Source organism: Anoplolepis gracilipes, chromosome 6 (genome assembly GCF_047496725.1).
Source record: "Anoplolepis gracilipes chromosome 6, ASM4749672v1, whole genome shotgun sequence".
Classification (NCBI taxonomy): domain Eukaryota; kingdom Metazoa; phylum Arthropoda; class Insecta; order Hymenoptera; family Formicidae; genus Anoplolepis; species Anoplolepis gracilipes.
Genome location: NC_132975.1, coordinates 9,706,831 through 9,722,329, shown reverse-complemented (window position 1 = coordinate 9,722,329; position 15,499 = coordinate 9,706,831). Strand labels below are relative to the sequence as shown.

The 15,499-nt window shown below is 35.8% G+C and overlaps 1 protein-coding gene across 1 annotated transcript in view; it reads right to left on the bottom strand.

Annotated features, from left to right (window-relative positions):
* The window catches only part of LOC140667315 (cysteine-rich hydrophobic domain-containing protein 2), a 169,631-nt gene that overhangs the window by 30,773 nt on the left and 123,359 nt on the right, over positions 1 to 15,499 (bottom strand). The gene's annotated exons all lie outside the window — the stretch shown is intronic.

Below are 15,499 nucleotides of genomic sequence, written 5' to 3'. Positions count from 1 at the left end.
TATTAATATATGATGCTCTATTTAACGTGTTCGATTGTGTAATTTCATAATTTATTAATAATAATTAGTGTCCGATCAAAATCATTCTGCTGTATTCGTACATTTTTATAACGCATGTATGTGCATGGTATTAAATAATTTATAATAATAAGTTTTTATCATACAAACTACACATATACATCTTTGTAAATGAATAGAGGTTATTCAACATCGCTTTTAATTACCCCACTTTAAATTATCTCTCTCTACAAAGTGTTCATTTTTCAACTCATACATAAACAAGAAAATGCGTATGCGTCTTGTTATCAGTCTTGTTCCTCTGATTCATGAGCTTGAAATCGTATTTTCTTTTCCACGTAATTCAAGATGACGCACACAGTGACAAGTGACAAACTTCTATTTCTCAGAAATCGCGTCGACGATAAGTATCGTGCGAGTAATAATTGGAAGATGATACACCGTCGCCTTGAGCGAGCGGGGTAATTGCTTGTGTAATTCTTAATTTCACGTTACGCTGGAATTCCGATTGTAACGTTCCTTTACATACGGTATCTCGCATCTCGTGTTAAGCCGTGTGACGATGCACGTGCACTTCGCACGCTGCAACGCGAGGCCACGTTGCGTTGCACGATAGACAAACGCTGACACGCTTCGTTAACATACGCGCGAGCGCGCTAATTAATTCGTAGATAACTTTTGATAGAGAACTTTTCGCGTTGCGCCTGTATAATACGGTACGGGTGATTTATGACGACGCGTTCGCCTCGATCGTTAATCGAATTTCCACGTGTACGCGCGATAGTGATTGAAAAAATAATTGTTGCGCGAGATGCTCGATTCGATCCGAGTACAACGATAGCTCGGATAAATAATATCCCGCGAATAAATAATTGACAATCACTCGATCATTTTTTCAGGGAAAGAGACGAGATTTCTAAGAGATAAAATCATCGACGGCTCTCGATATATTGTAAGACAATCGCCTCCTCTTTTCGTAATTAGTAAATTGTGCGTTCAACAGATTACACAGACATTATAATCTTTCTTAAAAATACAATTTTTTTTTAAACAACATTTTATCAACATTGATTAATTAATTAAAATCAAAGACCTAAATAAACTATGATCAATCAACGTTAATTATGTTAATTGCTTTCTTTAAATATTATTTTTACTCAATATTCATGGAAAATTACTATCACACTGCGTTATTAATTATATATGAATCTTTCATATATAGGATAGAAATTCAAAAATTAAATGATAAAATCAATTAATAAAGCTTAAGTAATTGTTGTTCAGCGAAATGTAAATGAATATATACATATGATAATGAACATATGTATGAGACGGCTGTCTTAAAATAGATTGTTAGACATTCTGAAGAGCCGCGCTGCGTGTGATAACGCTTTGCAATTTGTAACAGCTTCGCCGATTATCGAAAGCTATTAAACTTTACTATATAGCAATATTAATATATTCGCAGCTAATAATTGCGTACTTTCTAATAGGAGTTATTAACTCGTTACGCTTACCGCCCGAACTGTTTAACGCGATGCCAGCTGCGATAACGCGCTGCAATTGACGGAGAGCGCCTCTTTTCACGATTCGCTATCGTCGCCATTTCTCGCGCTCATGAACTATAGCGGCCACGATATTATCTCTCCGATTAATTACTTCTCTCTTTCACATCCCATGGAGGGTATTATTAGCGCAATTATTATTATCATAATTAGCGACGATCGTCGGTTCGACTTGCATGCATAATTCGCAGAATGGGCGGATGGTGGTGACTTTTCGGGGCCTGAAGCTAATAATCCTTGAGGAACACGAAGCGAGAGTGTAATGAAACGAAAAAGTGTCAAAGGAAATTTCTTTTTATTCTGTGTAATATATATAATTTAAGAAAAAAATGACATATGTTCTTTTCAACAAAATGATTTAGTGAGATTCTTTAATATTGTGCGAGGGGTTTGCAAAGCTTAAATCTTGTTTCAGGCAATCATTGATTGTAAACTGCGAATTGAAAAAGACTCGAATGCGATATTAGGGGGTTCAGTTTCATCAATTTTCGTACAGATACGCCCTTGGTAATTGGTAAAATGGCCGATGGAGAAAATGTATCGCGGGGAACGGGGGGAGGGGGAAAAGGGTCCGGTCCCCGTAGCGCAGGAGAGGGCAAGAGAGGACGAAGCTTACACGTCGAGCGAGGGGGCTCGCTCGGTGAAGGGAGGACGGGTGAAGCAGAAGACGGTAGAGAAGTGACTCCCACCCAGGCGCGGGTAGGCGCAACATCAAAGGGAACCGACTTCTCGTTCGCGAGGTGAAGAACCGGCCATCTCCGGGCCACACACGAATTGCTTTATATACTTACTTTACGTTCTGTACCACTAAAGTGTGTAATACCTTTTCGGCGCGCCGCGTGGCAGCGTAGAAACGCACGTGGGATTTCGCAAATTTCGTCTATCGACAGGATGATCAAAATATTTTTGGAATCTTTTATTCTCCTACGTTTTCTCCTTATCCTTTATCTCTTTATACTTTTGATAATCTTTTCACATTACAAAAAAAAAAAAAAAAAAACAAAGAGAAGTCGTTAGCTTAATTTATGCTTATTCTTGTCAATATTATGTATATTGCATTGGAAAGAGTCATTGCTGTATTCTTGAAAAAAAAAAATGCATTTATTTAGAATTTAATAATAAAAGCATTTTTTTAAATTAATTCTCAAAAATCATGAGTTTTTAAATTCTTAAAGTTTAAAACTTTCAAATTATAGTTTTTATCTCTTTTGCTAATCTCTTTCCTTTACATAATACGGTCTTAACTTTTAATTATTTAAAAAGAGAACTAAGCAATTTGATTTTAAATGTCATGTTTTTTAAAAACTTTTAATATATCAGAAATCCTTATTTTTAAATTGGTATTTTTAAACTTCTTCACATTGAAAAAATCTGTAGAAAGATTTACAGAAATATCTTTTACTTCTAAAATCGCAATTATATTCATTCATGGTTGCATTAATCTTAAAAGCAAACTTTTATTAATTAGTACATCATGTATTTATGCAATAATCGACTGCAAAAAAGTTAAGACTATGCTTGAAAATGCATCTGAGGATTTAATTACTTACAAACTTCATTAGATTTCGTAGGTACTTCAACAAAATAATAATTGTTTTCTTCGGTTTTTGATTCGATTAAATTATTAAATTATTTGTCATCGCATAACATTAGGCATCAGGCTGGTGTCTTGCAATTAAAAAACCGATATTTTATATTGATTTTCAACCGAGAATTGTCCAGATTCTAACTGGAGCACTTCTATAAAAGAAAAAAAAAAAAAAAAAAAAAAAAAAAGTATAAAGCAGCGGCGCCACAACAGCTCGCTGTTCCGGCTTCCATACCATTCGTATGCCTCGAGTATCAAGTCATCAACGACTATTCAGACACGTCCAACGACGAATCGCACTCTACGGGCGTAACGAATCCATGCAGGGTCTTTCATTCCCGGTCGAGTTTTAAGAGGTCACACGACGTGCCAGGGTGGGCGCGGTCCCGAATGTCATTACGATCGAACGGACAGCCGGAGCCTCCGTGCGAGGTGTGTCAAATCATACGACACGGGACGAGGTAGGCGCGAGCGGGGACGGAAAATTGATGAAACTGACAAGCTGCTTTTCAAAGAGATCATTTTTGCTTCCCCGCGTGAACGGGGACACCAGCAGTTCGATGTTTCACAACGAAAATCTACAACGTCGCCCGGCTCTTCAATGGTCGCGAGGGACCCTCGGCTTTTTCCCCTCCGGGTTTAAATTGGGGGAAGATGGTTAGTGAAACTGATTCGAGTTAAATGGAGCCTAAATGGTACTCGAATTGACTGCTAGAGTCGTGCCGCGCTTTTGTGTAAAACGACATTGGCGAGATGTTTTGTAACCACCGTGAAGCTTTGATCAGTCGCTCGACCGCTTCAATGATCTCGAATTTTAAAGGACTATGGAAAAGTTTGCGTCAAGGAAAGTTTATCTAATTTAATGTCTTTTTTATTAAAATTTATAATATAAAAGTTAATTTTCTTCTAAATTTGCAATAATTTTTAATTATTTAAAATGGAAGTAACTGCATATCGATGAGAATACAAATATATGTATATCACGATTATTAACCTTGATGCTACAATAATTTTTATTGACGTTTCATCTATATTTCTTGTTTTCAATATAAACCAAGTTAGTATAAAAAAATGGGATATTTGAAATCTTCCAAAGTCGAGTTGAAGTCTTTGGATTTTCCAAACTGCATATATAGAATTCTCCAAACAGTTTTTTTATCGTGCAGTAAACAGAAGCAAGGTGCAACGCAATTAAATTCAAGTTCGAAGGTCGGGGACCGTTCTGAGCGTGCGTGCGAGACGCTATCGAGGTTAGTGTTTTCGACATGCACGGGAATGACAATAGCAATAGGCGATTCGAATAGGCTATAATAAACCCTCCTTCGTACGGTCTGGCATTATGCTAAGCAAAAATAGACTCACGAAGCACTTGGAAGCAGCTTTAAAAGTTTCTTATCGGCTGACCCCGCAAAGCGTATGCACGATGGCAGTCGTTTGTTCGATTCTAAACCATGACACTATCGCTATGATTTTAAATAACAAATATGGCCGATGCGTAAAACAGCATTCTCGTTGCAAGACGATAAACGTTTAACGATGCATAATCACTGAAGCCATCAACAACACTAACTTTTAACGCTTCAGAAAACAAAGTTCTGACTTTTTAATAATCTTTAAAACAAATATTATTTTCCTAAAAAATAATTAATATCTCGAAGATATTATCGCACAGAACAATCTACATTTTTTTTACGTATTATATTATATTTTTAAATGGATTTTCTTCAAGAAAACTTGATTGAGCGATTTTACTACTTATTCTCAAATCAACTTTTCTACAATAGTTATATGATATAATTATAATATTATATAAAAAAAATATTATTTATTATATTGTTAAATCTTACATTAAAGCTGCGATAAAAAATTCATCTTATATTTTTGTAAAAGCCTTTATTCTGATTCGCTTATAATTCGAAAGCTGCATACATATTTCGACATTGTTATTAAGGAAAAAAAAAATGTATATTGAGATATGTACCGAGGTATATATTGAGATATGTACCGAGGTATATATTGAGATATTGAAACGTATATTGACAAAGCGTTCTAATCTTGATAGGATTTGAAATGGAACAAACGATTGATGAAAGTACTTTTCCCATATATATTACGGAAAGTATGCCGACTCGAAAGAACGATACGCCTGAGGCTTCGAACGGCTTCGCGAAGTGCTTTTCGATACTAACCGCGGTTCACCGCGCGCTCGATGCACGGTCGCCGTACGACGTCATAAATTCCTTATGTATTTCCTGTCGCGGTTACCGGCGCATTTTCAGACAAGGCAGTTGCAACCGAGCCAGCATGGCGACGCGTATGGCGATCTCGCTAATCGATCCCGAGACGCATAGGATATGCGAAATTACCCTTTCAACGGAGGATGCTCGTAAAGACGGGCGATAAATATTTTTTTAGAGACCAGCCGCTCGCATGCGTGAGTCCCTCTTATATCAGGAACTTACGTCGAGAGCGTGACAGCTCCTTCCGCCGCAACATTTAATTAATTTTACTATCGCCGATTATGCGATCCGGGGCGAGCTGCGATGCGACTGAATCGACAAACTTGATCCTTGCGCGTGATTTTCTTCTCGCTTCGAAAGCTACTCGTCAGATCAGATTAGAAAATTGCATATTTACTTAGTATCTACTACTTAAGTAGTAATCACGTGAATTTTCATGCGATCTAATAAACGCGAATGCGCGTTAGAATCGTTAGAAGCTTCTCTGTAAGTGGAATCTGAATAAAAATCAGGAAATATGCCATAAAATCGTGAGCCTGAAAATACTTTTAGCAACACAGTTGCTCTTTTTGCGCGTATCGAGTACAAGTCCGATCAAGATTCCGAAAAGATTGACTTAATCGAGTTCAAGTACCACGCCATAAGTAACCACTCTCGGCGGATCGAGACAGTTCGATCGTCTCGGAGAGGGAACGAATTACCCCCGGCACATCACCCCCCCATACCGAGAGCCCTGGAACGACTTACCGGCCGGCGGATCTGTCGTGCGGTCGTATAGATGTGATAAATAAATTATTGGCTGTGGTTTGCCGAGCTCTTCCTCACGGACGGTATCCGCTCCTTCTCTCTCACCGCGAGCGAAATAAGATATTCCATCATGGTGAGTTACATAAATCTCCTCATTGAATGGGCCTAATTATTGCCGGAGGGTCGCCGAGTCGAGGGGACAGATTGCTCGCTCTTCCGGGGACTTATTGTCAGCCTAGTTTAGGGCAGGTTTGCCGCGCAAAGGGCGTGTATGTACCCTTAAGGGCATCATCCCTCTCCCCTCTTGCTCTTCCCTGCGTGCCCCCCATGTAGAGATGCTCGTAAGAGACGCGCGTTCCTTGGCAATGACTGCCCAGAAAAACCAAGTAGCTCTCGTTCACGCCTCTAATCGAAAACATTATCATATGTTAATACGTCGCTGCGAGCGCGCTTACATAAATATTTTTTTCTCGATACATGCTATAAATGTAGAGTCTGACGTTATGTTTTGAGACCGAAATGCAAGTGGTTTCTATTTTTAGATTTTTCAGACAATGATTACTTCAAGTTTTTGCCACGTATACAATCTTTACGATACAGACATCTTTGGCAAAAATGTACAATTATTGATTTGCATACAATTTTATATTCATAGAGGCAAATGAAAACTAATGCTGTTATCAAAGTTGTACAGTTATATTGATATGTCACATAAAAAAAGGCGCATTATTTATCAAGATCAAATATAAGCAAAGAGCATAGATTCATTACTCAAAAAAATATTTTGCTAATGTAGATAGATTTCTAGATGTCTCAATTAAAATTTATCGCTACTTTTTGTATCTGTTAAAATATTGTTTGTCACGTATAGAATTTATAGTAGCAATATTCTAGCAACCTCTAGAAAATTTAGATCCCATTGCCAAATATTAATCACAAATATAATTGTCCTTGCCGATAGGCCTTAAAGATAGGTATCACAGAAAAATTTCTGTCTAAATTACATTAATAGTGCAGATATAAATTCTGTCTCTGTCATTTAAATTGATTAAGTGCAAAATATATGCAGTATCACAGTATTTTCTAATAATTTATCTGTTTCAGTTAATTTTTTACACCTAGACAATTTTTGTCGAAGTTGCAAGATCATTTTTTTTTAATAATATAACGTACATTTAATATGATGTGCAAAGAAAAAAAAAAAAAAAAAAAAATAATCGCGAGAATATTAAGAATTTCGAAATGTAGCAATCAGGATCAAACGTAACAGGTTTATCGCGATCGCGACAAGATGGCAACGCCACGGTGTGCGAAATCGTCAGCATCGCGGCGAGATTCGTGGAAGGCACGATGGAGAAACGCCTCGTCGGTCGGAGTATCGCGAATCGATCGGATTCAGAGTTACGCTCGCAAATAAACGCCTCCGGAGGACCGAAGAAAGCGTCATAGTCATCGGTACACCACGATGTTACTAGGCAAAAGACGGCTTGTGAGTATCGACCAGCCCGCGGTTCTTCTACTCGATAGATCGTCGTCGAGCCCACCCATAGAAATATAAAGTAGGTAAGCGTGTCGAACGTTTATCTAGTCGACAGATGAAACGTATCTGAAAATAAAAAGAACACGGGGATATTCGAGGGATCTTGTAACAACACTAGTCGATTTGAGATTTACATGTCACGAGAGTCCGAGCGATTTGTCGCGCACACATCGGTCCTGCGAGCGCACAAAAACCAGAGAAAATCGGCGCAGAAAAGCTCCAATAGACTCGTCCGATTTTGAGACGTGAAAGGGCGTTGATTGCTATGTGAATAGTCAGATTGATGGCAGTATATTCATGCTTGTTTGTTAATCTGCGCGAGCTTTCGAATTAGCGCATGAAAGCAAATTTCTGGTAACGATATCGAAATTTCCTATTTGTAGAAGATAAATGAATTGCTTACATATTTACAATTTTGGATATAGAAAGTATTTTTTGTTTATGTAAATTATCCTGAAAAGATTGTAACAGGAATTTTGACAGTCGACCAATACGATTTATATGCGCTGCTTGCTAGTAAAAAATTCTTGCAAATTTTTTATAAACGTTTTTGATAAATTTGGACCATTTTTAACACACAAAACACATATTTGTGTATTTACAATATCAAAGTACTAAATTTCAATATGTAAGCTTTCTTATTGTAATTATTTATATCTATTCGCTGTGTAAATGACATTTTGTCTAAACGGAGAAGCTTGTAGCAAGATTACATTTAACATATTTTATGTCGAGTACACTGAACTTTATATCTCGTATTTCAAGATTGAACTCGTAAACGGAAAAGACTGCTCTTATCGATCCTATGTTACTAGCCGATAAAATTTTGCAGTATCTGTGACGAAGGCGACATTCAATTTGTCACCACCCCAGCTGTGTGTTCTTCCATCAGACGTTCTTAGGTTATATCGAATCACTTCCGAACGATGAAGCACAACCCCTCCAGCCTTCCTCGCTTTTTCTAGCGACAAAAAACTCAAAGGTTCGCTCTTTCAATAACCAATATTATCTATTGTCTATTATTCAATATTATTCAATATTGAAGGAAAAGACAAAAAATATGAAATAAACACGAAATCGAAAGTGATCGAATTGCGTAAAATATCAAAATAATTATGAGTATTTATATTAAAAGCGAAAATGTATTTATTAAAAAGAAATTTGTTTAAAAATCTCTACCGTCAAGTGGCGCGTATGTATAAATATTAGTGACAATCGATGATAAAAACCAAAATTAAGTCATTCTTTTCAAAATAAATTACCTAGGAGAATAATTTATCCAAAATTTTAAATTGTAGATATAAGAGAAAAAGATTATCGTGCAATTAATGTTAGCGAACATGTCAAATTGCAAAATCAAAGAATTATCCTCGCGGCATTTTACGCAATGGTACTCATTAGTCTGATTTTAATATATAGCAGTCTGCGCAGCATGTATTCCAAAAAGGAGACAAAATAAAAAATATGCGGTAAGAGCTACTTGCACATAATTCACGCAAAACGTTATTTCGTCCAGTTCTTTGTAAATCTTTTGAAAGCGCACTGATCGAGAGATCTCACACCGACGTATTGTCTACCATTCGATTCACAGTCGTGCCGCAATCATCTTCGTTCTACGAGGGTCGCGTGCCTAATAAGTGCTGCTTTGGAACTCCGTCACCTTCGCGAAGGTTAACAAAGCCAAGTCGTTTGTTCGATTGGTCGCGGCCACTCAGCCGTATTGTTCGGCTGTTCAAAGACCGTTGGTCATCTGCAGGTATTTACCTCGACAGCCAGAAAACTTAGGATCATTTACTAGCACCTTCGATCCTCATTTTCTAGTAATTTTGTACAGACAAAGATCTTTTCTCTACGTTCGGCTCTCGACCATTTCGTTAAGTACAATGTGAATCGCAGTACGATTAATAATCAAAATTGTAAACTACAAAGCGATAAAATTTATTTTTATAAACTTGGAATAATCTATTAGTATTATTAAACTGGTCTTTAATATAATAATAATTTTTTTCAATTATGAAAGCTGGTAAAACATACACACTAATAATTCTAAATGAGAAAAATAAAAAATCTTTGTATTATGACGTTTAATAATGTTACATAAATTCTTTTCAGCATTTGTTTTGCCTGTCATTATTGCAAACTAAATTATATTAAAAAAAAAAAAAAAGGGACAGCACAACCGACTAGAAATATAACGTTCTCCGACTTTTTAATAATTAAATATAAAAAAACAATATATTCTCACTAAAATGAATCGTAGATAAATCTGCCCTCCTCCCCCCTTCTACCCCAGTGATGTTTTCGTTTGCTCAATGTTTTGTACAAGGAAACACTGGAGGGGCGAAAAGCTCGTGTACGCGTTTCGCGAAAGCGTGAAAATTTCGGTGCTTTATCGTATCTCTGGCGCAAGCAAGCGAGCAAGCGAGCAAGCAAGGCAGCGGCGCGAGAAGAGAGGGAGCAAAAATCCCCCGCGATATAAATCGATTCGCGGGACGAACGTCAAAGGGCCGCTCGACCAATCGGCTGGCAGATGAGGCGGTGCTCGAACAGAAACGTGCCGTTTCAAGAGAACAGACCCATGCCGCGCCGAGAGAGAAACCGTGAGCATGACAGGGAAAGCAGATTCGCCGTGTTCGTGGAAGGGGTACAAAAGCAACGGGCATGGACGAACGATGGGCGGCCGTCCTGGGGTCTGGGGTACGTGATGGGTTGCAGCGAGTGGGGAAGCCCGGCACACACGCGCACCGAGAGAGAGACACGGTACATCGCGGATTGCGAAGAATGGGGAAGGTTGCCCATGCACCGCGCTGCGCCTTCCTCGTCTTCGTGACCTGTGACCTGCCCCGAACTCTCGTCAATTACGACTAAACACACGTATCGCCTGTCTAATATGAAAGACAGCGACGACGGGATGGACCGATGATAGCGGCGGAGACTTATTCTCGAGCGATCGAAGGTACTCGGTTAACGTGTTTTTAAATGCGTTGCATCTCGCAGATTAACATTGACTCAACTCGTCTTTTACAATTAGTATATTATGTATATCACGCAAGAATTGTGCTCTTATTTTATATGTAAATGTATCAACACACACAACAAATAAATTAGGAACTTCAGGTAACTTTGTGACGAATTAATTCTATTTATATAGGACCTATATGTTGGTATCTACATTTAACGCCGCATTTCATGTTAAATTCTTGTTCGAATGTTACTTATTTCAGGATTCCGTTTAAGTTATATAAAACTTGTTTAAACGAGACACAACATACACTGCGTGGAAAATATTTCACAGATTTAAACTTATTTTAAAATCTAAAAGAGAAATCGAAAATATGAAACTTGCAGATTTTGAATAAATTATTATTATATTTGACGGGAAACATGCGATGTATTTATAAAAACAAATTTTAATTGAATGTTAATAAATAATGAATATTAGTTCTATTTCATTAATTATCGTTATTAGTAAATATAAGAGAATTTTTATCTAATATTTAAGGAAGCTAAAATGTTACTCACTTTACACATCGAAAAAGATGTTTATTTATCAATCTCTCTGTGGTCAAAAGATAGAAGATATGTATCCTTAGAAATATATAGTTAATGGTGTGAAACATGATTAAATTAGATCGAGCGATAGATAATTTTCACTAATATTAGATATACATATATATATTTTAGAGATAACCGATCTGTTCTGTCAACGCAAAGTGTGGGAAACATTGAAGTTGCCAGAGCGTGAAATTAGACGTGCATTTATAAATGCACATCTCATAATAAATTTTCATCGACTTATCTGGCATTTGCTAAACAGATACATCGAAACATCCTAATATCTATGCAAATGAGTCTGATAGAATTAGTTTGAAAAGTGGATAGATTCACACCTCCCGATTTCAATAACGTATGCGATGACCTCTTGACATTCTGATAAATGTCACGAATTTTTACGAGAGAATACTAAGTTGCGCGCGCGTTTTAAAGAGCTCTTGACTGTGTTGAACTCGTGTTAATTGCACATTGCGTGTACAATTAATTTTGCAAATTAATATATAATAATAATATATATTAATATGTATGTTATTTTGTGATGCTATATATTTTCCAAAAATATAAATAATGTTATAAGCGAAAACAAAAAAATGTAGTCATCAAGATTGCGTTTTCAAAACTGTGAGAATAATTTTAGATACGTATGAGTAAAGAATGATAATATTACATCATTTAATAATATTAAATTTAATTTCAAAAATAACAATAATTATTATCTAAAAAAAAAAGAGAAAAAACTGTTTCCGATATTGCAAATCTATTTCAATAAAAATTTCAAACGCCATAACGCTCCAAAAGATAGATTATTTTTTTTACTGCTCCCAACGACGCGTGAAAAAAAAGAAATTATCAATCAAAGACCGGTCTTTCTTCGTAAAAAATGTCTTAATGTAATCCGCGTTCGCGTGTGGCCCAGGAATGACGAAACCGATGCGGCCGATAAAAGCAATCAAGCGAGACGAGAAAAGGAAACGAGAGCGGAGGTAGAGAAGAAGGAGGACAGAGAAAGAGAAGCGTAAATTTTTCGAAAAAAAATCCTCATTGATGGATAGTTTATTGCATCCCTGTTCTACCAATGATTCCTTCCTTAAATCCTTCTTCCTTTCGCTTCTCTCGTCTTCGGTTAAACACACATACACATACACATACCACATACACTCACATCATCTCTCCTCTTTTACTGCACGAGGGTGCCCCCTCCAAGCCTTCCTGGACAACAGAGCCTACCTAAATATCGGGGGATCATGCTAAACGGCGGCAGATCAAAGGGACCGACAGAATCCGGTGGCGAGCTATCATAATAATTAGGCTCGCTCGCGCCTCTTTGTATCGGGATAGAAAAGCCGACGTGGAAGGCCGAGAAGAAGAAGCAAAGACGCAGAAGAAGAGGAAGAAAAAGGGCTGCGGACGGTCCGGTTGGTCGAACTGGCCGGGAAGAACGGTCAGCACCGCTCTTGCCCGCTAAATTGAACCTAAAGGGACTCTAAAAAGATTTTACCGATTTCGGTGAATGAGAGATTGCTTGAGTTCCACGCAATCAACGTACTCGGACACCGCCGGCTTTCACGCCGCTGTTAATTGATTCAATAAATGTTTCTCGACAATTCTTTAATCGCCGAACCGACGCTAACGTGCATGTGTGCGATATGTCTTATATTAAATATTAAATACAGGGTGTCCACGAAATAAATGAGTAGGTAAAACGAGTGTCTTACTTGATTCATTCAAAGTCGATTTTTTGTTGAGAAAGTCGAGATACCAATCTTTTTGTGTCATGAAAGATTGACAACTGATATTAGTACATTTGTTTGCAGAAAGTAAAGTCTTATTTTTTATAAATCTTCAAATGAGCGTAAACTTTCTTTTAAGAAAATTTTAATCATCTGTAAAGCTTTTAGTGTCAGCGAGATATTTAATACTAAAAATGAGTGAAAAAATATTTTATCTTGCGCTACTTGTATTTATTTTTCAAAAATATCCTATAAAGTGTGATAACGGAATTAAATGTTTTCCATCAATAAAACTTATTTCAAAGAAGGATTCATAATTGTTAATAAAATTTAAAAATAGCACAGCATATGTGGGAGAAACATATTTGATTTTCTCTCTCCTCTCTTTTCAATATATCATACGTATATACTTTCAACCGAAAAGTTCAATTTATTTTGCAGATGGAATTTATTTTTCAAATTTCCAAGTTATCAATTTTTTCTCAAAACAATCTCAAAACACCATTACTTACCATAAGAATCATATTAATCCTGCGCGATGCTTTGCGGAAACAATTGTTTCTCCGCAAGTGCATGTCACATTTATGTAGCGTATATTTTTTCAGTTCTATGCTACTTGCAATGAAATAACGACTATTAATCCGCGACAATCTAGATAGGCAGGATGTTGGTAAGATTAGATTACACGTTGTGCACGCAATCGCGCACAATTTACTATCGTCGTATACGCTAAGTGCGGTAAATTGCTTAGCGCGATTTATTACAATTATCGATGTTCATATTACAGACTCGCAAAATCCGCTTCTGTGAAATTCCGAAGGCATGAAAGCGACTCGTCGCTCGGTGAAAGCGAATTGTGTTTCTCGGTCGTTATATAAATTCATCGCATTTACAGAAATCGATAGGTAATATTGAGATTTATGATGTAGAGAAATAGCAGAAATGTACTATATTACGTACATGTCAACGAATATAATGCACGAGGAGTAATATCAATTTTCATTCGACTTTTGCTACGCGTTTCCTTAATATAATAATAATGACAATTAATTTTTACCTAAAAAATTATTAAACGAAAATTTATTTAACATTTCTTTAGTAATAGAGAACTGATTTATGTTAGTAATAGTTATTCAATTTATATTAAGTATTAATTTGTGCGAATGGGAATGGATCCAATAGCGTATTTTATTTTTTAAATATATATAATATGCAATTAAGATCTATTGGTATCAATTAAAAAATTAATAAACTTTTGTTACGTTTTTCAGTTTTTATTGTCGATAAAAATTTGGAAAAAACTTGAAAATATATGTATAACATGGCATAAAGTAGATATACATATAACGGTCCGTCGGATACATCCGGTGCGATTCTATCGGTCAAAACCACGTAAAACGAACAAAAATGACATACGCTTTGCAGACTACAACAGTCTTCCTCTTTGCTCCCTTTAAATTGAGCCTGTTCAATGGCAATATACATGCTTGTTTTTCATTCATCAATTCGGACAAAAGATCGTTACGACAATAAGCAACAGTTCGATGAATAGATTGATGGAAATTTTTGTAATTTCTCTTCAAACTTCAATTATCCATATCAATTTTAAAACATTAAAAATGTTATTTTCACTCACAATCAGCAATGCATTAATTTAAAATTTTATTAATTACTAGAACACATTCCTTCTTATAAATATTTTACTAATAGTAATTTATCTAAATAAAAGTGAAGTTACAATGTGATTTTAATTTCATAAGATAATTGAAATTCTAGTATATCTAAGAGTATATATTTCGCAACGAAATCAATCAAAAGAGAGATAATTGAAATTGGATAATTAAGAAAGCATACTATGTAATTAATTTGCTTTTCGCGTGAAAGTCTTCAACTCGCAGTTTAATATCTATGACAGAAGAGTAAAACCGAGTGAAATGTCAAGACATTGACTGTTAGTTGTCGACGAGATTGCTACAATTATATTTAAATCGATTCTCAAATCGGATTGTAGATAGTAAATGATATGTAATAGTTCCGATATTCTATTATTATTACGGACTAGGAATCTTCCGTGATATTATCAACAGCCATGTCGATGAATTCATATCTTTTGACAATTTGGATTATATTCGATTAGCTATCTCCGATTCATTAAAGATATTTCCGCTTGAATTAATCTGATAATTAATTTTGAAATGACTTTGAGATGAATTTTGATAATTGATTTTGAAAATTAATATATATTTCAACGATTACAAACAATTTCTCTATCACATGTATGTGACACATATGTGACATAATATTTTTTCATGTTATAATTTTGATAAGATTTCCTTATTTAGTTTATTTTTTAATTTATTTAATTATTAATTCTAATAAGTACCTCCTTATATAAAAAAAAAAAAAAACACTGAAAATATCTTTTCTTTCTCTTGATCATTTTTTATATCACAATATATTTTATACCTTTTACGTTCAAATAATAAAGTAGAGAAAGATATAAGTAATAATAATAG